This window comes from Varroa destructor, unplaced genomic scaffold (assembly GCF_002443255.2).
Source record: "Varroa destructor unplaced genomic scaffold, Vdes_3.0 BEIS01000001.1, whole genome shotgun sequence".
NCBI classification, from domain to species: Eukaryota; Metazoa; Arthropoda; class Arachnida; order Mesostigmata; family Varroidae; genus Varroa; species Varroa destructor.
The window spans coordinates 73,113,279-73,136,543 of record NW_019211454.1 but is presented as its reverse complement, the minus strand read 5'-3'; the positions used below and the strand labels follow the sequence as shown (position 1 = coordinate 73,136,543).

Sequence of the window (23,265 nt, the reverse complement as noted above, 5' to 3'; positions counted from 1 at the left end):
AGTAAGAAGTTGAAAGTTACAAATCGGTGTATCAGTAACTTGCTATCATCGAAAACCTCCTGTACGCTGCGCAAATAATCATAAAACAGTAGATAGCATATCTGTCTTTAAGCATACGTGCGTCACTGTCACAAAGAAAGCTTTCCGGGTCTCCGTGAAAGCGACGACGTAGCTAGTTTCTACTTTTTAATATAAAAATCATCGTGATTTTCGTTGTCGACGCGGCCGGCTAAGTCTATAATTGTCAGCTATCAGGGACGGCTGGAGATTTACGGCCAACAACATATTATATACATATACGATATAATTAATCCGAATAAAAACAGTTATAATCATCATCGAAGAAAATTAATAATAGTAGTATTAATAAATAATAATAGTTGAAAGAGCGAATCATTTTAGTCAGGGTTCGGTATTGGGTCTTATGCTATACATAATAGCGATTCCGGACGCCGAACTTGACACAAATAGTTTTCGCATTTCGCGACTTGTCTACTTTCGTTGGTTAATTAGCTATAAATACCCGCCATCAAATATTGTATAATGAAATCAATGAGTTTTCTTCTGTATCACTATTCGTACTAGCGTTTCACTCGATTTGAGATAGACGGAGGAACCTGTATTTGTTTTTCAAATACCAATACTACCGTGCCGATAGTAACCAATATTACATTCTATTTCAATGCCTTTTACTGGGGTGCTTTACTCATTGGGCACTCTGAAAACCCAACGTGGCGAAGCGTTTCCTCCAAGTGCCTCATTTATTGATGTCGAATAGCCCTCGATACTAGCTCATCATCGCGTAGTGAAATTCAATTGCGGTTGGCTTTAAGCAAGTGCACGCAGTTACTCGGTGGCTGTACAAACATATTCTCGTTTCTGCCACAAACTCTCACATGAGCCTTGATAAGCCTCAAGATAAGGTAGTATGAGTTCGCGATCGTTTATTAAAAATTTAGCCTCACTGGGAATAATCCGACGGTCACGGAGAACCAATGCCATTGACCCAGGCTAACAGGATACGATTGATAAACTGACAGCCTAATCTGACTCTGCTCAGTATGGATTGTTTGACAATGATTCCCCATGATATGACGGCCCAACAACGTCACTCATCTACAAAGTGGTAGAGATACTGTATATAGAGTAGCAGTTCGCCGTTATTAGAATCTCGCCTGTCTACTAGGAAAAAGAAAGCCCTGTCCGAAAAGGACAGGATAGCCGAGCGACATTTCCGTAACCTCACTTCATAAGGAGAACGAGACTGAGGTTAATCAGCCTGCAGCAGCCTTCCAGTTTATTTTAATGTTGCTACCATAGTAAATAGTATGCTGTTTACATAATTTGAGTATGTAACTACTCATTAACTGTTTCATTTAACATGATATTATTGAAATGAAGTCTACGCAATTAGCATTTAACGCAAATACTATACAATCTATACTTGGTCGATTTTAGGAGTTTCGGTAGCGGTCATATAATCGATGAAGTCTAACATATGTTCGGAGTATCTTCTCGGTATCGGAGTATCGGAACGCGAAGCTTCTATAGTGAGCGGGAAGAGTCACTTCCTTGACGTCAACGGACGCCAATTTGATTCAATAATGAAGCGATTTACAATGACAAAACAAGCTACGCTAGTCGAAGCGTTCTACGATAACAACTCATTTCGCGCCCAAGCCTTACGGAAAGTCTACGTTGCTTTTTCAGACTACCTGTTGACGCTAGTGAGAAGACTTCGGGAAACCGGTCTCGTGCGTGACAAGCCATAACAAAGAGAACCTATATTCCTTTAAAGAGAAAAGACATCAACACTGTTTGAGGGTGCACGGACCAACAAATGGCCAGCTCGATTTGAGATAGTGCACAGGAGTCGCTGCTTTGTAAGCCAAGCCAATACCAAATCTGGCTTTTATACCTTTACTATTATCGGTACAAGCCGCAATTGAGTAGTAGTTGATTCCGCTGGTCATACGACTCGCAAAGAAAACTTATCCTAGCGGGCTCCTGTGACCCAACGACCGAAATCGCTTCCTTTGGAATTACGTGAATGATAAGGTGTATGCGATATCAACATCCAATTTTTCAATACGCAGGGCAATACGTAAGATATTACAAGGTAACAAATTATTATTGAGTGATTCTTTCTAACATATCTTATAACTACAATTTCCGATTTTCAGTGTGTTTCAAAACAAAGCAGACAAACCGAACTTAGACGATTTCTAAATTAGCTTTGGGCCGATTTTTAGAGACGTACGTTACCAATTAGCTAAACAATACCCTGTATTAGAACATGTCAAGTTATGAGTAGCCACTAATAAGACTGCGTCGCCACGTGAACACCTGCGGTCTCCAATGTGATTCTACTTACATTCAACTATAACTTCTTGGAGCTTGCATTTTTGCATAAATCGTAAATCCAGCTTGTTTCAAATTTCGACCATGCCATAAAGATGTTATGTCAAGTCGAAATGAATTTATCAAGATAATAGTCAAATGAATATAAATAATCTCTGGCCTTATTCAAGACATTTACTATTCATGCTCACGTATTGGTCCTTAACAGTATCCAGAACATATGCTATTTACTCATCCCATTGAGCTTATATACAATTCTTGTCTACTAGAAAATTACTAGGGCGGTCAACTACAGCGCTGCCGGAGCGTAACATCTAGGTTTGTATATCTCCGCTACGAAACAAAATATGTGGTTTTTGTTGCTTATTATTAGTCTCTATCTAGCGTTACTAAACGCAGCGGCCCACGTCCGCCAAAAGAAGCGTATTGCGTGGCCAGGAGCTGCAGTAAGCGGCTACAGTGACGCCGTCGCGATCACAAATGGATGAAAAATTAGTTGGACGTTCGATTGGCTCCCTTTCGACCCTCCGGCTCATATCAGCTTTCGTGTGTGGGACGCATTCCGGCTATAGCCTACCCACTAATACTACAGTAGAGGTGCCTGCTACAAATGTCATTGATAGGAAGCTCGACATGGTGTAGCTTCTCTACCTGTACTTTGCCTGGTCGCACTACTCTGAACAGGTGTTAGTCAACATCGACGCTCGAGTTGTAGCAAAATTTGATCAGGTATTGCGTATTATATGTACCTATTTGTAACACAGACACAATATAAATACATATATTAGTTTCAATTTCGAGTTTATTGTCCTATCTATTCGTTAATTCTAATTGTGTTGCCAGCAACATCAGGACTGTTTGGGCCTAGTGCTGTGCTGCGGGGCCTGAATGCGAGTGCGGTGGCAATCGACAGGAAACTACGCTCGATGTCCTTTGTCTATGCACTCTTGAATGCCTTGCGCCATCGATCTCTGACTTTCTCTCTCTCTCTCTCTCTCTCTCTCTCTCTCTCTCTCTTTTCGTGTATGAGGTAACCGGGGATAGCAAGGGGAAGGGGGAGGCTGAAGGACAGTGATGGAGCACTTAGCCGTCCCCGTGATGTCGGAAGACGGAAAAACCTGCGCTGTTTTGGCTTGCGCTAGCACTACCGGATGGCCTCTACTTTATTTGGCTACTGAGTTGCTATCGACAGCATCCGCAAGAGAATTGATGTTAGTTTGCCATTCTTTTTTTAGCATTTAAGCCATCGAAAAGCGGCATATTTGCGCATGAGCGATAGTAGCACACCTCCATCTTTCTAGTGTTTTCTTCCCCCAGACCCCACCTTTCTCTGGTCCTCTCTCTCAATATAATTTATCTCCTTCTCTAATACACGTCCAGGGCCGCATTTAAACCCAAGTGACTCGATGTTGTTTAACGCGGCTTTAGGGAATTAATTTTCCATCGAAACTTTTGCTCCTGGTGGTCGGCTTCGTATTTTGCTTACTCGGTGTTCGGTTGCCCGCTGGCTTGTGCCGCAGTGTTTCATTCTTCGCGATAACCAGCCAGCTTAAGTAGCCACAGAATACATTGCGTGGTTGTCGTGCGCGTCAACTGTGAACAATATGAGATTTTTTAAGCGGGACGGACACGTAAGTTCAGGTCATGAGTTTTTCGTACGGTTGAGCTAAGGACAGAAGAGAATGAGCCTGATGCAAGCACATTGAGCTGGAAATATCGTTCCTGCATGCCAAGTTGCCTTAGATATTATCCATCAAGAAAACAATACCTGCCTCGAGCAGTGTTAATGAGTATATATATATATATACGTATGCGACAGTTTACTGGAATGGCTAACATTGAGTTGTCTAGGCAGTTCTTACGATGATTAATATACGGGTTGACATAATATGACTATTTCAAAGTTTTCCTAGAATTTGCTTTCAGATATTATACACAGTAATACAATCCCCATTTTTATATTATACATTTTTCAAGTAACATGCATGTTAATACCTATTTGGGCCACTCTCGAGTGTCCTACAGATAGATCTGAATTCGTTATACAATAGTTATCTTAGATTGGTTCCGCATCTATTCCGCATATATCAAGTTGAATACTTAAACGGATAATAGACATAGGTCACAGAAAAGAGAGGCCCTTCATAAAGTTTTTAAGATTGTGCCTGATTATAAACTTCACATTTAACAGGCTTATAGTTAGCATTAGGTCAGATATAGGGCGAATAATGATATTTATAGTGCCAGTACTTACTATGTTGCTACAGTTTTATTTAAGTTGACAGCTTACTGCTGGTTCCACGGTTACATTCACTCAAGTGGTTGTTTTCAATCAAATTAACTATGTGAATGATCATTTTGTCGTTATCAACTTTGTGCATCTCGAGAGAAAGGCATTGATGTCTATGAGGACGCCGTCATTAATCATAGTGTCACCAGCCTACAAGCTACTCCACCGTTCTTCGACGAGCCTCCTCTTGCATAGGCGAGCCGTTTTACCCTCGCTAGTCTACACGTCACATATAAACGCACTCCTCTGAGATTTCACTTGAACATAGGGCCCCAGAAATACAGGATATGCTCCAATAAACTATATGTAAACACGTGTTCCATGGCCGGATGGAAAGCGAAGAGTTCGTGTAAGAATTTGCCGCGACAAGGTTCACAGCACTTGACCGAAGTATATCTGCGATCAAGCGAATGCGACGAAGTAACGACAACAGATCACTATCGAGAAAAAGCTTCTCTATAAACGTCCTTATTGGTGACAGAATAGTCGGCGGAATCGCTTAATTTTTCAATAAAACCTCGGCTTTCCACGCTGTGCCATCAAGATTCAACTATTTCACTAATTAATAACATTCCTCTTTTTTTTTTCGTAGACAGAACCCGACAGTCGTGTCTGTGGTGCTCGTATGTATATTGAAGTCGACGTGAAAGCTAAGGTTACTGGCCTAGATACAACCTAGAAGCTCTTTCACCTTCTGTGATGAATGCTTTTTTAATCTTGGAGCTTTGGATCAGTCTGGCTAGAATCAAGATGGATATGGATTCGTAGCTGTTGTCACCATCTACAAGCGAGCTCTGCGCTGTGTCCACTTTATATACACGCAGCACGTGGACTCATGTGTCGTATCTCACATAAAACTAGGCTTGCATAGGTTGTACTACACATGGAAAGGTATTCACCTTCGTCCACCGAGATCTCAATGAAGGTATATAGTTCCGAAGCAGATGCGGACATGTGGATGAATGTGAAGTTTCCCGCAGGGAATTGTTGAGGTGCTTCACCTGTCGCCTGGTGCTCGGTGCGAGACTTAGGACTTATGTCTTCGAGCAATGGGCTTACCTCCCAGCGGTAGTCTAAGCGAATGGGCCATCGAAAAACGAGTGATTGTCCCTTCAACTTAAGTTATAGTTCAAAACAAAGACCCCGCCGATGATGGGAGACGCCAGGCTAAACAGCAAAATTCTACCTGTATTTGAATAACAAGATGATATCCCGCAAAGATATAGATCTTCCCATCTAATCCATTCAGCTTGTTCATAATTTTTTTTCGGTACATGGACTCCAATGTTAGATTTAACAAAGTTATTAAAAGCCAACTTAAGCTGAAAGGCTGACGCAATAGAAGTTGTCGATTAAAGGCGCCTTGCTAGCACTTCAGAAGGTTTATGCGCTTATAACGCGCCGGACATATATGGCTAATCTGTTAAACAAATGCAAAGAAACTCTGGGTAAAACACTTTACAGATCTTGTAGAGTAATCCTCTAACGCCGGCACAAATTACCGCTTGGTGACTTTTTACCACCTTACTAAGATAATGTAAAAGACATAATTTTATCTAGATTTTATGTAAGATCTGGTCGCTTAGTGCGTCTGTAAAGCTTACTACTCATAACAAGCTTCCTCTTGGCTTTGCGCGATGTAATGCTGTTATGGTTATTTGAACGGTAATAGCTAATATATAATATTAGATTTAGCTCAATGGTCGACCGGAAAGATCGTCCCTGCTTTTTGAGATAGCCGCAAGCCATTATTTCAAGGTCAATGTTCTGCATCACTGGGTTTTCCTAACTAGAATATCCTTTATTTAGTTTTTTTTTGGGCCCAACAGTTGTGAGGGCGTACGCAAAGTCCCCGTTGGTTTTCCAGTGTATGTATAATGTAGAAGGCGGTTCTAGCACCAACTGATGTTATCTAAAATCGTACAAACAAAATGCCTTGCTTATAACTATTGTAGCATAATCAAATTAGGAAACTAAACAAAAAAAAACACCTATGCCTTACAAATATTACAATCTTACCACATGGAAACGTATACAATATATGAAAATATACAAGCGATGCAAAAAAAATATATAAGCGATGTTTTCTACTCGTTAGAACTACTACATAGAGACGCTACTGAACATGAATAACTTACGCCACTTACTCGAGGTTATCGATTAGAGGTGAGGGTCGAGCAAAATTGCGGCATCAGTCGTTGGGCCTTCAAAGGTAGAATGAAGAAAACGATTTATTTATTGGCAAAATTAATCAGCACGTTCAGCACTCTCTTTGGTAAATGTCTAGAACCGTAAATCTTTCCCACTCCATATCCTCTGCCTTCGGACCATCGACTCTACCTGATTTAGTCTGACTGTGCTTTCGATAGTTACTTGAGATACTCGAAGACCAAATGCGATATGCGGATTAGCCCATCTCAAAGGACAAAGACTGAGTCAGACATATGCTGTTCCAGCCAATTGCTGCTAATGGCTTTACTACCTCATAGCCTTGAGCTACCTATCGCAATGGTTATTACTACACTATGTATGTATATATAACTCTGCCTATGAATTAAATTTTATAATCATTAGCGAGATATGCCAACTTGGTCTTTAATATGCATTACAAGCGACAGAATTACGTCTAAATAATGTTTGTTCAGAACTATTTATATTTCGAACTTGATCGTATGAAGTAAAACATTTTTTTCAACTAGGCGATATAACTGATCCGAAAACAGCTCAGGTAAGCCTTACCTGAACGTCAAAGTTTCTCCCAATTGATTGGTGCCTTATGCTCGGTGTATGCAGAAGAGTGTAAAGAGATAATTTGTGGAAAACGCAGTAACGTGCTCTAGTTTTAATTTTCTAATTGGATATCTCTCAATGACTCATTCTATGTGGCGCACCAGTTTCGTTTAAACGAAGATTTTTGTATGGCACTTAAGTTCGTACTTCTCATTATTACCCGCTCTGGTCCCTCACTGCTTGCGTCAGGATTTTTTTCAACCCGGCTACTAGCTCTCCTGGCCTTTTCTAAATGCTTCCATTTCACATTCATTACGCGACGAAGTCATGACTGGATAATTTTAAATGGTGAACCTACTCGTCATCTCTTTCCCGTTACATTGCTCATGTCTCATATGCTCGTAGCGTCCTCAACATCGGGAAAACAATTATACTATCAAAAATCACTATTAACATTCCAGTCTTTTTGGGCTCTTGCTTGCCTGCTGATGGCCGGCGACTTCCGCTGAAATGTGAAACGTTCCCACTACTGAAGACGGATAGCGGAAAAGAGCTTGAGCGCGCAGCGTGCACGGCACGGAGGATGAGAGGTAAAGCAATAAGACATCAAAAAAAAAAAGCCCAACAAGGATAGGATAAGAAAGTTTATCTGGCCAATGGACGACAACTGCGTCGAGACGCAATTACTGACACTGATCCTGTGACCTTTAGAGACACGCGTCAACGCCTGCCAACTCTGGGGAGCACCTGCAGTAGGCTTTGGTGTACTGCTGAAAAAAAGGAGAAAATATGGAAGAGACGCCTGGCTTAAAAGAAAAAAGAAGAACGGCAAGCATAGAAAGGGATCCGTTACGGAAGTGCGATACTGGCTATGGTCACCGGCAATTCTTTTAGTGGCGTGTTGTCGCCTTTGGACGTTTTTACCGTTAGGTCGTCAACAATACGAAAGACAGCGATGGAGAGTAGGAATCAAGACAAGAAGATCTCACCCAACATACTCTCCAAAAGGACCGTCAAAACTAACGGAAGCAGTAGCCCGTATGATGGTTTCGTTCCTTTGTAGACACGGATCTCTTGCGAACACGAGTAAAGAGAAGAGGGAAGTTCAAGACTTCAGGATTTTTGCGTGTATGCCCACCCTGTTAGCTCATTCCCTCGGTGCCGTCATCCTGAGCCATTCTCCCAACCTAACAGTCTGACGAAGTAAAGTAGCATCAACGAACGTGGGAAGTTCAATGAGAACGGATGAACAGCAAAGAGGTGGGGGATGCAACGTATTTTTGTAAAGATACCAGATAGGAAGGCCCTCGGCGCTTTTCGGAAGACTGCCGTGTCCGCCAACCCCTCATGCATTCGTTGTTAATAACAATAATAATGGCCTTTGTTCTGGGCCGATATGAAGAAGAAGCGCGAAAGCGAGGAAGCAGCAGTTAGGGCATGAGCTCATGCAAACTCGCATACTAGTGGAATATGAAATGCCACGACGTGGCCAACTTGACGATGGCACTGGGCTGAACGAGGCCCTGTCGCAGCGTTTCTATGAATTGACTTAGTATGTTTTTATACTCCGTTTGTTCGTTCGGGTCGACACTAACCCAACGACGAGTGTACGAAACTGATCGCCGACAGGAATGTACCGATGGGAGCTTTCTACGCCTCCCAATGGCGTCTGCCCGCAACCGACTGCCTCCGACTAACAGAGCTCTGAAAAACGAACCCACTCGAACGAGCATCCTGAAGTTCCACTTTTATAATCGCTACCAGGGAGTTCTCGCAAAGGATCCGCGTTCTCTCAGGGGAGACGCTGCATTAGATTTATCCCGGGATACGTGAATACGAGACATCTAACTTTGCTGCAGTTTAAATTCCTACAATGATTGGATTAACTTATTCATAACTGTGCCTTACCGTGATAGTGGTACAGGAATTCTATATCTATCTGTAGCTGTCCGTCTCGAATGCGACGCATACATCTAGGGGCTTTCGAGAGAGTTTAGCGATGCACCTGAAGTAGGTGCAGTTGCTACACAAACAGAACAGCCGCTTGAAGTAAGAAAAGAATAGATTGGTGTGTTTTCCAACTTTTTTTATCTTGATAATTTAGTTATACGTACTTTAATTAGTCACGTTAATGGAATGTGATCTTTCCGGTTTTTCTTATAGGAAGATTAGAATCATTCAGGTGTTACTTCCCTAACATGTCTGGTATTCTAATTTTATCGCAGGGAGACGTTTAGCAAACACTTTAAAAATCATATCGTAAACAATAATATACCATTGCCTTGGAAACTCTGGTATAGATAAAGTGTAACACGAATAGATTCTATCGCTTTATGTCTAATATCTTAAGCTGTTCCTTTAACTGGCTGAGATAAACTACTCAGCACGTGTCCGTTGATTTGTTTTTAACGAAAAAATCTATATTAGAGCAGCAATCAGCCTTTGTGCCGCTCTCACACCAAAGGGCCCTGGCCGCATATACCTCTTTAATTATTGTTTCTTTATCTAATCACATTTGTCGTGTATTATGTGCTGTCATATCTGTTTTACACGAAAATATGGAAAATTCGACACTAACGAGTCGTTTCAACCCATGATTGATCTATTAATGAAACAGCTGCAGACGCAATGTCATAAGCTCTATAAAATGTAGATAGCGATAAGTAGTGAAATAGGCCCATACATACGGTTCTCAATGCACGCGCTCTGTGTAACGGCGTTCTGGCGCTGCATTGTCCTAGTACAGTGGCGAAACCAAAGAACGCTGAAATTTTTTGTATGGGATATTCATGCATCGCGATGGCCTAGAGCATTCAACATAGTTCTAGATGCTCAGCGTCGGTATATCCCGTGTGGGTGCTCACTCCTGGTCGCTCAACACGCTGACCGTTTTTAAAATTAATAATAATTACAATAATTGTCATAGTAATGGTAAGGAAATATTTGAGTGTGAAATATGGCCTAGCCAATGGCGGAGCCCTTAGCCCGCGTGCTCACTTCCGGCCTCTTAGGGCATCTACGTAGCGGCTTCGAGAAAACAACCGCGGCATCCAATACGAATTAATCAACTGGCGAAAACTTATGGCCATTTATAGGCTCATGTAATGGCTATGTATGCAAAGGGTTTTGCGGAAGCATGCTTCTGAAATAAGCCTTGTTTCTGATAGCCTTTGCTTTAGACATAAGGAATTACGTGAAGCATGGACTCTGATCGGGCGCTGGTCTTAAAAATTATTTTTAATTACACAGTTGATTAAGTGGATGGATTTGATTACCGCTAGGACGGACGAGAAATCATTTTGGTTTCTGTAAAACAATAGATTTAAATATTCATATTGAATTTTATCAAACCACTGAGCTACACTTGACGATGTTTTGTGAATGGAATAAAGTGAAAATTGCGGTTACACGAACGCTAGTCTATTAAGGCTTTATAGGTCAATACATTATGTAGGCCTATGAAGCGTCAGTTTCCTGTTTGCTCTGGGAACGCCAGCTCAAGGAAGCCTTGTGATGTTCCATAAGAAGTACAATGAGAAGAGTGAAAAACATGATAAACAATGAATTGAGCAATCTTTGATCGATATCTAATTATTTGTCACGAAGCTTTTTTTGGGCAAAACAGACTTCGTTGTACAAGGGCACATTGCATCTGTCCTTCCTGATCATCTTACATTTATCGGTTACTGCGCAATCAATTGGGATCACCTAACGATATGGTAAAACCGAGCTTGGCAAGCTTGAACCGTCCGAAAACGTCTAATAATGCTCTAATAGTCAGAAACCAAAAGAGAACAAACATATCTGCAGCGTTCGTTACACACACCGGTTGCAGCTTGGGTAAAATATTTTTTTGTCTATCTAGACTTGGGTGCAGGCACGTATACACATATGCGTTGTTTAGAAGCTCAGTGTATGTGTTAATAAGACACCTGTAGAAATGTCGGTTCTTGCTCACGAAGCTTTTTTAGCAGACTTTTCTCAACAAAAACATTTGGTAGAATCGGACCTTAATCTGGCTTACTCAAATGAGTCCTGCGATCATGTGATCTCCATGTGCTTTTTCTGTCCATAGGAACAGTTCAACCAACGAGCCATTGGTCTCTCCTTTATTTTGGTTCGCTCGGCAATGTCCTTAGAATGCTCTTGGCCTTCGCCTGTAAACATCGTCGAGGGTTGAGATCGTACCTACAGGTTAAGAGGTTCGTAGAAAAACGACGACGTAATTGAATAAATATGGAAATTAGTTCATGTTGGGGGCCTTCGGGCCAACCACACATGCGGCGTCAGATATATGGAAAAAGCCCTTAAAGGAAAGGAAAAACGAGGACGGCGGCGAGTGAGGGTGTTTCTACATGACGTTCAGGGTCACTGGAAGAAACGTTAGAGCTGTGAACGTGGTCATCAAGCGGCAGACACGAAGGGTTGCTTACCGCTTCGCTGGAAGACGCTACGGATGGTGATGGGTAGACGAGGAACATGTTCACGGGAAGGGACATCACTTTCAAGCGGCTCCCAGCGACCAAGGGGTCTGAGCTGTTATCGTTACATACCAGCAGTGTTGAGAGAAGGTCTCATCCGATGTGAAACATGTATGTGGCTTACTGTATATACATATCTGTGTAGCCATATTCGTGAAGAATATAGCAAAACCAATGTTTGTTATCCTTGAATACAATATAAAATCATAAATATTAATTACAGCTTTCGAACGCGATAAAACTAAATTATCCAAGTAACCTCTGCTTGACTGCAAGGAGTGGTAGTGAAACCTGAAATAATTTGGATATATATAAAGAGTTCTGCTACACGGATCTTCCAATGACAATCAAGCGTTTTTGTAGCCTTCCGTATGGATCAAAGGCTCCACGTTTAACATTTCAAATATTCAGGCCATAAATACAATTACACATGGTGCAGGCTAACCTGCCTATTTAATCATACGCAGAAATTCTTTTTAGTGCCATCTTTGTCTTTGACAATTACGTACTCAATTTTCCTTTTACGTAGCTCAGTTATTGGTTTTATCCACAAAAAATACAGCTGGGTAAATAATTGGTTAACTGTGAAATTTTGTTAGGACTATATCGGACCGGAAAGAGTCCAAGGTGATCAACAAACCCATTTCAATACAGCAGGTTCTTACACAATGAGTCGCATTTATTTGAATGCGGAATTTCGTAGATTCTAGGCTTTGTATGATTGTTTTAATTGTTGTAAAATAATTCTAGTGGTAAACCTCTAGTGTAAAATACTAGTGAACGTTTTAGAGCCTGAGGTGGAACCTTGTAAATATTCTATAGAGCCTTGGATAAGATTCAGTATTTATCAATACAATTAGCGTATACCTTCTCGTTATGTTCATTCTAGATAAAAGACCATGAAATAGCTAGTAATTGGTGTACTAACGAAGATAGTAGTGAAGGCAAATAATCGAATTACCTAAATATACAGTCTTTGAAGACTAAATAAACGGCTAGATACATCTAGACCTATATACAAGTGCTACTTCGAGTCTCACGATGAAGGTATCGTTACAATGACGTTTTTATCCTCAAAATCTCTTGTTGGGCCATCTGTTTAGTTCTATCTTAACCATATCATCATATGGTTGTGCATAAAGGCCCAAAGGAAAACCGAAAACGTTCCAGGATGAAGAAACGATAATCGACGACATTATCTCGAACCAATAGCCCCTCGGCCCTTCCTTTCTCAATGCTGTCTAGTAACGCACCCTATGCGGCTTCGCATTACCCCTTTAAGCTCCGTCCTCACCAGCCTATACGTCTTCTCAACGTTTTTCCCTGGTGCCGAAAGACTAGCGTAATGAATGCATCCCATAGAGTTCCTCCTTTCAGTAGCCTGAGGCGACGGACTTAACCATCAATATTAGTCGTGATGACTTCGCTCAGGCGAATGCTCCTTAGCGCCCTGGCAGACCGTAACGACGTTGACATTCAACATTGGACCACCGATCGGTCGGTGAGCCCAGCGATTGGGTGAAACTATACGTTGAGAAAAGCCGACGGGACGCCATTAGCAGCGGGGCACAATTTCATCGAATCTGCTGTTTGGTGTACTGTACACGAGTAACAGGAGCTCAGTCTATCGGTATCATCATCAGCATCCTCATCATGCGATCTGAATCAGTGGTGCGTCAAGAACGACACATAAAATGCATAAGGAAGATATGAGAAGTGGGAGCGCCTAAGAGAAACTTAATAAATACGTACGCAGAACTAAACATCTCAAAGCCAATAGCAATGCTAGCGGTTTATTCCCGTGACACGGTGGGGCTTAATCGCGTATATTACAGAGTAAAAATAGAAAATAGCACACCGGTTAACTTTCGTTGTACTATGAATAATATCTTAGTTCTGGAAAAACCAATTTGTTTCAGAATTCAGGTTAACTCAATACATTATCCAGGAGCTTTCCACCCTAATGATAAGTCAGGGGTCTTAATTAATTAGGCATAAGATGCGTCGGGTAGGAGATAAAATTTCTGTGCTTTTTTAAGGCTCCTTTTTTTTTCATTTTTTCCTTATTTGTTGTTTACTCTGGTATAAAATTGAACGACATGGTGCGATGGCATCGCGCTGCGAGTGTGATTTCGACTGAAAAAGCTCTCAAAGATGAATGTTTTAAGTGGGAAGAGGGCATTTTCGACCCTTCTATGACCCTTCTACGAGACTATGTATTTCGTCGAGGCCGTATCAGCTCGGTAAATTTGCTTTGTATGCTATCGTTAAAAGACTATTAAAAAATAGTTTGTCAAGTTTGAAAACACTAACTGGAACCTAACAGATGCCCCCCGCCTTGACCGATTGTTTAATGCTAATGCCAACTATCTGAAGGTCCTTCCAAAGGAAGACAGCTGACACATAACTCGAGCTGGTCAGACAAACAAGTGCTGGTCTACAGCCACGCGATTGTCGTTAATCATTTATGTCTCTTGGGTTTTAGACAGAAATTTGGAGCGTGTGTACCTGATGAACTTTCTGAATCCAACAATAGATTACGGTTTAACTCTGCATCCCAACGTCTCTTCCGGCACCCGCGTCATGAGGTCGTAATGATTGATTTTTTGCATGGAATCGTCACCGATGCTGGGAAGTGCTGTCAATACATTAACATAAACCACACATTGCAATAGGTGGCTCTAAAAGAGAAAAAAGTTTTCATCTACACTCCGTGTGATACTAACCTTTCGCCAATTGATTTTCATCTGTTTCGTTCACTGGGGAATTACTTTCGTTGTTATACCTCCGACACGGATTGAGGACCGAAACGCGGTTGGCAAACTTTTCCGAGGCGAAACCTGCTACCTTTTGGTGAGGCGGTACACACCACCTGCTAGAGAGACAGGGAAAACCGTGACTAAAAGTACATAATACAATAACTCATTGTCACAGGAATAAAAAATGTGGTGTTACTAAAAAAAAAGTGTCAATCTAGAAGAAATGGAAACTGTTAATAACGCACTTCATACAAATTGTTTCTAAGGGCTGTTCAAACCAAGCTTGGGCTATACCTTTTAGAGAAATAACTCATACCATTAATCATCAATGTTGATTCGTTACGGCTAATTGAATTCTGATAGTGTAAAACACATTGGAAAATACTTGTTAACAAACCTAAAAATGAGTACTAGATAGAAACTGCCTGAGTCTAAGTTCTGAACTTTACCAATGCGCGCACATTTTCATTCCAGCAACATCCAACTATCCTTGTACGACCCCTGTATGAGAAGTAAAGGCTGATGGAAAAATTTATAATGCGAAGTTAGCGATTAGTGATGGAAACTCATGAATATGCAAAGACGTTGCGCGCTCATTCGTCCGGTGGTATGTAAGCGGCTTTTTCAACGGCTGGATGCAATTTTTAATTGGCTACCCAAATCCCCTGACGATGCAATGAAAAAGGTCGTGCATCAATGACTATTGCTTATGGTGCATGAATATGAATAATGTAAAATTTGATAAATGAATGATTGAAGCCACGTCATGAATACAGCAGCTAAACCAGGGGGGGTCCTTACCACTCACTTACAAATAAGGTAAGTTGTACAGTATTCTTCGTATATGGCCAACAATTTAGCTAGCTGAGAGATATGGCCCCTGCAGGATATCTCGCAGGACCTCTTGCCCAGCCGATATTGGCCAGGAATTCCATGGGTTACGCAAATGACCCTGATCCCTTGGTTATACACCACGGCTGTAGTATATGGTCTTAGCCACGTTTTGATTACTGAGCGTAACGGTGCTTTTTAGACGTACGATCGAAAGTACTATCCATCGTATAGCGTAGGTCACAGAGTCGAAAAATAGACGGGACGGTTTGTGTATTTCCGCCGACCCAACACGGAGTATACCCTCCCTTCCGCTGTATCCTGTGGAACGGCAATCCAGCAGCCTGCGTCTCACTGGTGAGAAACGCCTAACATTGACCTTTTCCCATCGAGCCCTTGATAGCCCCATCAAGCTTCTCTATAGATCGCCAACCATCAGGAAACAGTAAGGGTATTGTGATTTCCGGTTGCTATCCGCCGCTTGATTTCCTCACGTGTAGAAGATAGTAAACATAAGGCTATATGATAAACAGTGTGATTCAACGACAAAAAAATCGGACCGGGGAATCTAAAAGGAGCAGCGCCTTCGTGCAGAAAAAGAGCAGTTTCGAATAACTTAGTACTCTACGAACACAGTTTTTCCAGAACATTTTCATGATTTATTCTAGCCCAACGATGATGATAATGAGAATGTATTTGACGATGACGGCGACTTTAGATATCTGAAGCTGTCGGGGCATCATTTTATCATTTTTCCCAGTTTCAGTAAAGAGTTCAGCAAAGAGCAATGCGATTAGAAAAAATAAGGATTGTACAACGGCCTGGATCTTGGAGAAAGAAGCCTGAAGAAAGAGGAGAAGCGACATGTGACAATATCATACCTGTGAGCGTATCTGTCTTTATATGTACACTATCTACACTACATTTGCCCTTGTATACATTTTTTAATCGTTTGTTAATATATCTGTGTATATATTTGACTTCTTTGCCTCGGGTGACTCAAGTTTAACCTTCTGTAGATACTCGTAACCAGCCACAAATAATAAAAGTTTTTATTTGGCTATGCCACGACGAGGCTCTCCGCGGATACGACAGCGTCGTACGCATTGTCGTCATTTTGTTCTTTTCGAACACGTTCTTTCTTTCTTTCTTTCCTACTCTTCCTTCCGGAGTAGACGAGATACATAACGATGTTTGGCGGAAGGAACATATAGGGCAAACGAAGCCACAGTAAGTGACTGACTGGCCGAGTGAGAGGGATGCCGTCATTTTCGTCGTTACCGGCTTTGAAGAGCGGCCTCCTTCGGAAACCTACCGCTTGTGCAGCACCATAAGCGTTAAGCAATAAAGCAATATCTAACTTTTTGAAAAGGCCCGTCTTAGAGCAAACACCCGAAGGGCTTGAGAGCTTCAAATGTATACAAGGATATTACTATGACCCCAACGGATTTAGGATGGTTGATGCTCGAGGGCGTTCTTCGGCAATGCGAGGAGCAGGGGGAGGGGACGAAGAGAAAAGAAGGCGGCGAATGAAACCTTACGAGTTAGAACACTCCACCGTTCACCCCCTACTGCGCATCGTGCTGGTTCGATTCAATCCACGACACAAGGCTCCTTATTACACCATTGAGCTGCACAGGCCCTGTTAGCTTGGCACAGTCCGGTAGTCCGATGTTAAACTCCCCAACGGACATCGGTAAGGTTCGTCATGCAAGAAGGAGTCGCAAGATGAACCTCTATCGATGGTGCAAAGTGGACAAGAAAAACAGGACCTGTACTTTATTTGATCATGCGTCGTCAATTTATATGCCTGTATAGTACAAGTGCATTACAGGATATATTTACATGGACATAGCGCGTGGATGAATTTGTCGCATCCCAGAGACCTATGATAGAGAGTGTTGCCCCGAATTTCAAAACGAACCATTCAATCATTATCAAACTAGTCATTGCATTCCCTAAAGCCAGTACGCAAGCAACAAGCTCCCATATTGCTTCAATGGAGCTTACCGGAGTCATTTAGGACCAGTATCGCACCGTCATTAAATGCCGTCCGCATCTTAAGGCCATAAGCAAAAACTTAAACGTAAGTGGTTCTTCGTATACACCTCGTAAATCTCCTGTGCTAATTTTTAGCTTAGTTGTACCACTTCGGCAGAAGCCTTCTTCGGCAACGGGATTCTACTAGCAGGAGCATATATATGTAGAAAATCCAGGCTGAAAAGTTTAAGAAATGGAAGATTAAGTTATACAGCACAGTTATGACGGTTATCTCCGTCCTCATTTATTTCCGCGCTCAGCAAACTGATTTGGAATTCAGCTTTTAAGTAAAATTGATCAATTATGCTCGACGACGCTTTGAGGTTTATCAGCAATCTGAAAAGAAGCCGCTTTTCATTTGCTTTTAAAGTAATTGGTCAATATATTGCAGAGCGTACGATGCACCATGTTTCGATACGTTTTGTCAGGGCTTCAGTATATATCGTTTGGCGTATTTATCGCGACATTATCACGATAAATATTTAATTCGATTAATACGTCGGCAAAAGCGAAGATCATTGAGCTGAACTAAATACCAAATTTTGAAAAATGGCGGTTTTCTGATGTCAAAATAAATGGATATCAATAACTGTGCTTGATAATTTAGTATTGTGAAAATTATTTTCATTATAAATAGGTCTCAGCTAATTAATATATTTCAATGATCCCGTAATTAGTGACGAGTTGACAACAGAGTCTCTGAATCTGACGGACTCCTGTATTGTCCGAAATTTGGAAGTGTACCGAAAGCGCGATTCGGCTTGCGGATCACGTTCAACTATACTTTAAAAAGAAAATCCAAATCGTTTACGAATATCCGTTAGGTTCACTAGGGGACCATTATAGAACTGAGTGTGCTACAAGCTTATAGTAATGGCGCAGTGAAGAATCGAAAACTAGCCACGACAAAAAATGTGCACAGAAGCAGTTTAGAGATGGGTTTAACTTTGAGCCTTTAGCCAAATTTTGAAATGAACTTGATCAGAGGTAAAGAAAAGTCCAAGTCACTACAAAGCATTACATCCCTTGTCCTGCCAGAAATACGCCTGTATAAGAGGGAGATATTTTAATCGATCGACTTGTTACACGCATACGTAAAATAGGAACCTTAAAGCTGAAGTTTCTGTTTCCAGAGCGAGATCGTCCATATTAGAAAAAGTGGTTGGTTGTGTTAGGCAACAACGCTTTTACAATGAAGAGTTTCTACAAAAGTTTTCAAAAACCGAAGGATACAGATTTGCGGAATCTAAAGTCCGAAACAGAATTTTCCCAAGAATCGATTCCAAGTATTCGACGCAATTGGCGATATTTAAGGCCACAATTAAAAGTTCGTTTCAGAATCAGAAGAATAAAGCCAATGATCATCCGTTGTCACATATGATGCCCCATAAATTTACTCTTATGTAAGAGTTGTACGCAATTCTGCATATCAGCGGTAGTTATGATTTCCTTCTACTAAAAAGGCTACTATTTTCTAGTTGTAACTCATATTAGTGTTACATATATTGGATTATCGAAGAAGTACTGACCGTTTTCATACCAACAATTCAAGCTAATATTATTTATATTTTGAAACAGTATCGTCAAATTAAATATGCACTATTTTGATCGATTGTCGTCTGCTTTTTGGCGGTAACACTATAGAACTTCTGTGGTTTCTGAGTAAAAAACTATAACAAGTGGGTTTTGCATTTCTCCATTGAAACTTAAGTTTTGCCATTCAAACATAGTTAGGTATGACCATTAACAATGAGTTCTACAGAGACCGATACGAATAGTAATAGTAAGAAAGTGCCACATCTTTGTTATCTAAGTTCTCTCAATTTTTTTGGTGGGTCGCTAAAGACGTAACGTAGTCCGGCACTGGCAAAATAAAAGACGAGATTTCTGTCAATTTGTGATTGCTTTAGTCTTGATACCTGTTGACCGTATAGCTACGAATGAACGGTTCTACCAGCTGACAGAAGCTTATAATGTGTGATTCCTTTTTACTCCTAATCTCAGTCTGAGCTTTGCTACGAATTGTCGAGCACGTTTTTATTGTCGTATGTGATCCACTTTTCATCATTCGTGATATGCCGCCCCAGAACCGGTTAGATTTTATCGTGTTTCTATGAAGTTTCGCAGTTCCAAAATACGATCGAATAAATTCTCTGGGTTTCTTGTTTGTGGCACCGAAATATTGATTTTTTAAAGCCAACTGCCTTTAAGTGGTTTAAAACTGTTCGATGATCGATCTCTAGTTCTTCAACTATATCGTGGCTACTAGCTATCAATCTTTCGCAATAAATTCAACTTTTTGCCTAACTGACCGACAGCTTAGAGAACACCTTTCACGCGTCCTCCAGCACGAAAGCGACAAAACTATCCTTGGGCCGTTTCCTCCAATAACCCATCTTGGCCCAGTTGTTTGTAGGCCTGGGCAGCATTTACTTCAACAGAGTTGTTTAACAAAATAAAGCGAATTTTTGCGAAAATCTCGTTCAGTTTCGCGTCGTTCTATCTGGTGTCTGAATACAGATATTCCAATAATTTCAGCTCATATACTGCTACCAAATCTCAGCTTCTAAACGATTTCAACATAAACATAGCTTACATCACCTCAGATATTTGACTTTCGAGCCGTCTTACTAGAGAAACGGCCAATACGTAATATATCCCGCAGGATGCTTTCATTTCACATCCTCTTGCGTAGACTGCGCTGTCGAAGCCAATCACGTCATCTCCTCGTGTGTGCCTCGGACAGAATTACTTTGTTTCCAAAGCCGAGCAGCGCGTTGCACAACCTCCGGCTTCCGATGGCACAAATCGGCACCGTAGCACCCACACAGCGGAATCTTCCGTCGCCCTCATGTATATCCCATCGTTGCGGTAGTACTCAGTGATCTCGGCTGTTTCCTCTGCCAGATAAAGCTGGTCTCGCCTTTTCCGTGGGCGGATTTGCGGATCCGTTGTCTATAGAGTCGAAAGGGATGTACTTCTACAGCCTTCTTATCGTAAGTTGACGCGGCCGCACCCGCGTACACACGCACGTGTCTTAGCCTAAATACTGTGCCATCAGACGACGAACAGTTTTCTGTGAACTTGAATGGCCCTGATGCAGTTAGAAGGCCTCGGCCTGCTCGCTGAAATACGAGTCGTACTTCATATGGACTGCAATAGTCTAAGGTGCGTTGCTGGAATAAGAAGGCGCCTATCTTCCAGCTTTCGAGCCATACACTGATGCCTGGGGTCACTGTAGTGATAACACAGTACATATCACTTGAGACTCAAAGGTGTCTAACTAAAAAATGGTTCATAATTTTGCGTACGACGACGCGGATAGCTAGGCAAGTGATTTAGTATATGAAATAGTATCGTCACCAACGTTAGAATAGTATAAACTCGTTGTCACATGGCGGTGTCGCCCAAATTATTTAACTTAAATCTAAAAAGAAAAAATGCTCGTTAGCACTCAAAATTTAATTTGTTATCTGTTTAAGAATCGTAAGTAGTTTCGTAGCTTGCATTGACGGTGAAGAATAAAACAATCCATGATTGGTCTACTCAGCTTTGTCGATATATATAGTATATAGTCTACCGATTCAACGTGCGCACTCGGCCATTCTTACCCTCAAGTCTGTACATTTACACGTTAATTAATACGTGCATATTCAATCCATTGCGGTGTATTTATACTTTACTATAGCACTAATCTTCCTCGTTTCAGTTGACTGTTCTTTGTGCCGGCAGTGATATTGAAAGGTTTTTATTTTCTAACGCATGAAGCCTGTGGTGGTTAAAAGGCTGTTGGTTAAGGGAATGGTTGAAGTAATTGGGTGGATTGGTGAAACGAGGGCAGGATACGATGTGGGTGTGAGTACTGCGATGCATTTGGTGCCCCTTTCACCCACGTTGCTCGACATATCGAGGTAATTTATTGGTGAAAACGCGTTATCAATATTGCGCTTTGAACGAGTAAGAGGGTGACGCCGTCTCCCGCAGAAGCGCAAGCTTCGTACTCGAACCGGTCGACGAGGCTGGGATCTCCCTCACCCATTTTAACTGCACTGCGTTGCGTTTCCTCCACCCGCAATTCCCTGCTGTTAGATTCCCTCCTTCGTCCAGAGGTCCCTATCCCGGAAAGAGGATTCATTCGTTTATTTCAACAGTGATGACCGGTAGAGAGGGAACAGAACAGTTGGATGAGAGGGACCGAGGTAGAACACGGCGCTGTTTTCATTTTTATCGTTTAGAAGGAAATGGTATTTAATGATCTTTATTATCATTGCGGGTTTGAAAATTTAACGGGTCTGGACGCTGGAGCCCACCCATGCCGACCAGACTCATTGTATTATCTCGCAGTTCTGTCAACTGAAGAGATGACCACAGGGTAGAGGACTTGTCGCACCAGCTAGACCCGGAGCAGAGGAATGCGATGTCGTTAAGCGAAGGGCCATGGTCATCATCATCGGTGACGTCGTTGTCGCAGCTGTCATTGAAAGTGAACTGCAAAAAACGTCGCGAAGCCGATGTGAAAACGACGCCAGATTTGCTCAATTCCATAGGGAGCTATATGGACGCACATGGGTGTGTACCTATCTATGTGCTATTTAGAAAGAATTTGTCCAATTTGCGGGAATTTACCAATCGTGCAGATAAATATGCATTTGCTGATCAGAAATAATGGTAATACAACGTCCACAGAAGAGAATGTTTACGGATTGAAGAAGATGCGTTGCTGTGACTGCCTTAGGTATCCACTCAATGACGATATTTAAGAGAAGATAACGCATGTAATTTCAGTCTGACTTCAAAATTTATCTATATATATATAGCATTATGACCGATGGCCATCGCCCCTCATGGTAATTGGACCCGGTTTTTATACTAAACCTATTGGTGATGGAAATAAGAGGACAATCCTGTTGAATTGTTGTGCGAAATCGAAAGTCCCAAGATTATTTGCTATACGCTTACACTCGTAGAAAAGCAGCTCATATCACATATTAATATAAATAACCCGTCACCCCTTTTCAGATACATTACACCACTTGCTGCTCCTTGTCACTAACTGATTTTTGCGCAATAATCCCGCAAGGCTTACCTGTTCCTTGCGTTCTCGCATATGTTTCCATACTGCTGACTTTTAATCATCTGTCATTTACCAGATTTTTTAATGATGTTCTTCTCATAATATGTCTGGAGGGCGTTTCGTCTTCACTCATCATTCTTCATCATATTTAATATATACATAACACCTCGAGAATGAATAACGGCTGGAAACGATTGAAACGGTGACCCGCACCATCACCCGTTTTTCCCAGATCTTTCGGATGATTCGATTAAAAATTTTTAAATTACTCATCCATTACTCGTACATAATCTGCACTGCCCGGACACATCCGATGATGCTAAATTATATCCTGCTACCTTTCCTGAATCTAACCTAAGCTCAGTTTAGGCCTGATCGGTCTGAACGTAAATTCTGAACTTTCACTGTAATTATTTAGCCCCCTGAGGCAATATTTGTGTTCTCGCTGCACTTTCGTACGATGTACAATGCGCTTCTGTGGTTAACCTACTTCCATTTTACTTGCTGTTCTTCTGGACGACATAGGCGGTTTCCAGAAACGAACATAATTTTGCTACCATTACGATTGATCTCCTCAACCGTAAAAATCTGGGTAAATCGTTGTTTTTTTTTTTAAATGAACCGTTGTTGAAATGTTTGACCATGGCAAGTAACGATGCGCATTGGCTATAACCGCTGGTTTGGCTTATCGTACAGTAT

At 41.5% G+C, this 23,265-nt stretch overlaps 1 long non-coding RNA gene across 2 annotated transcripts in view; it reads right to left on the bottom strand.

Moving 5' to 3' along the window:
- Positions 1–23,265, bottom strand: part of LOC147759075 (uncharacterized) — a 46,011-nt gene that overhangs the window by 20,176 nt on the left and 2,570 nt on the right. The window contains exons 2-5 of one of the 2 annotated variants that reach the window (XR_015328541.1): positions 14,589–17,669; positions 11,815–13,522; positions 11,406–11,538; positions 6,799–6,855 (exon numbers count right to left, since the gene is read on the bottom strand). This is a non-coding gene — a long non-coding RNA (uncharacterized LOC147759075). The remainder of the gene's footprint in view (positions 1–6,798; positions 6,856–11,405; positions 11,539–11,814; positions 13,523–14,588; positions 17,670–23,265) is intronic. The other variant, XR_015328548.1, reaches the window with a different exon arrangement.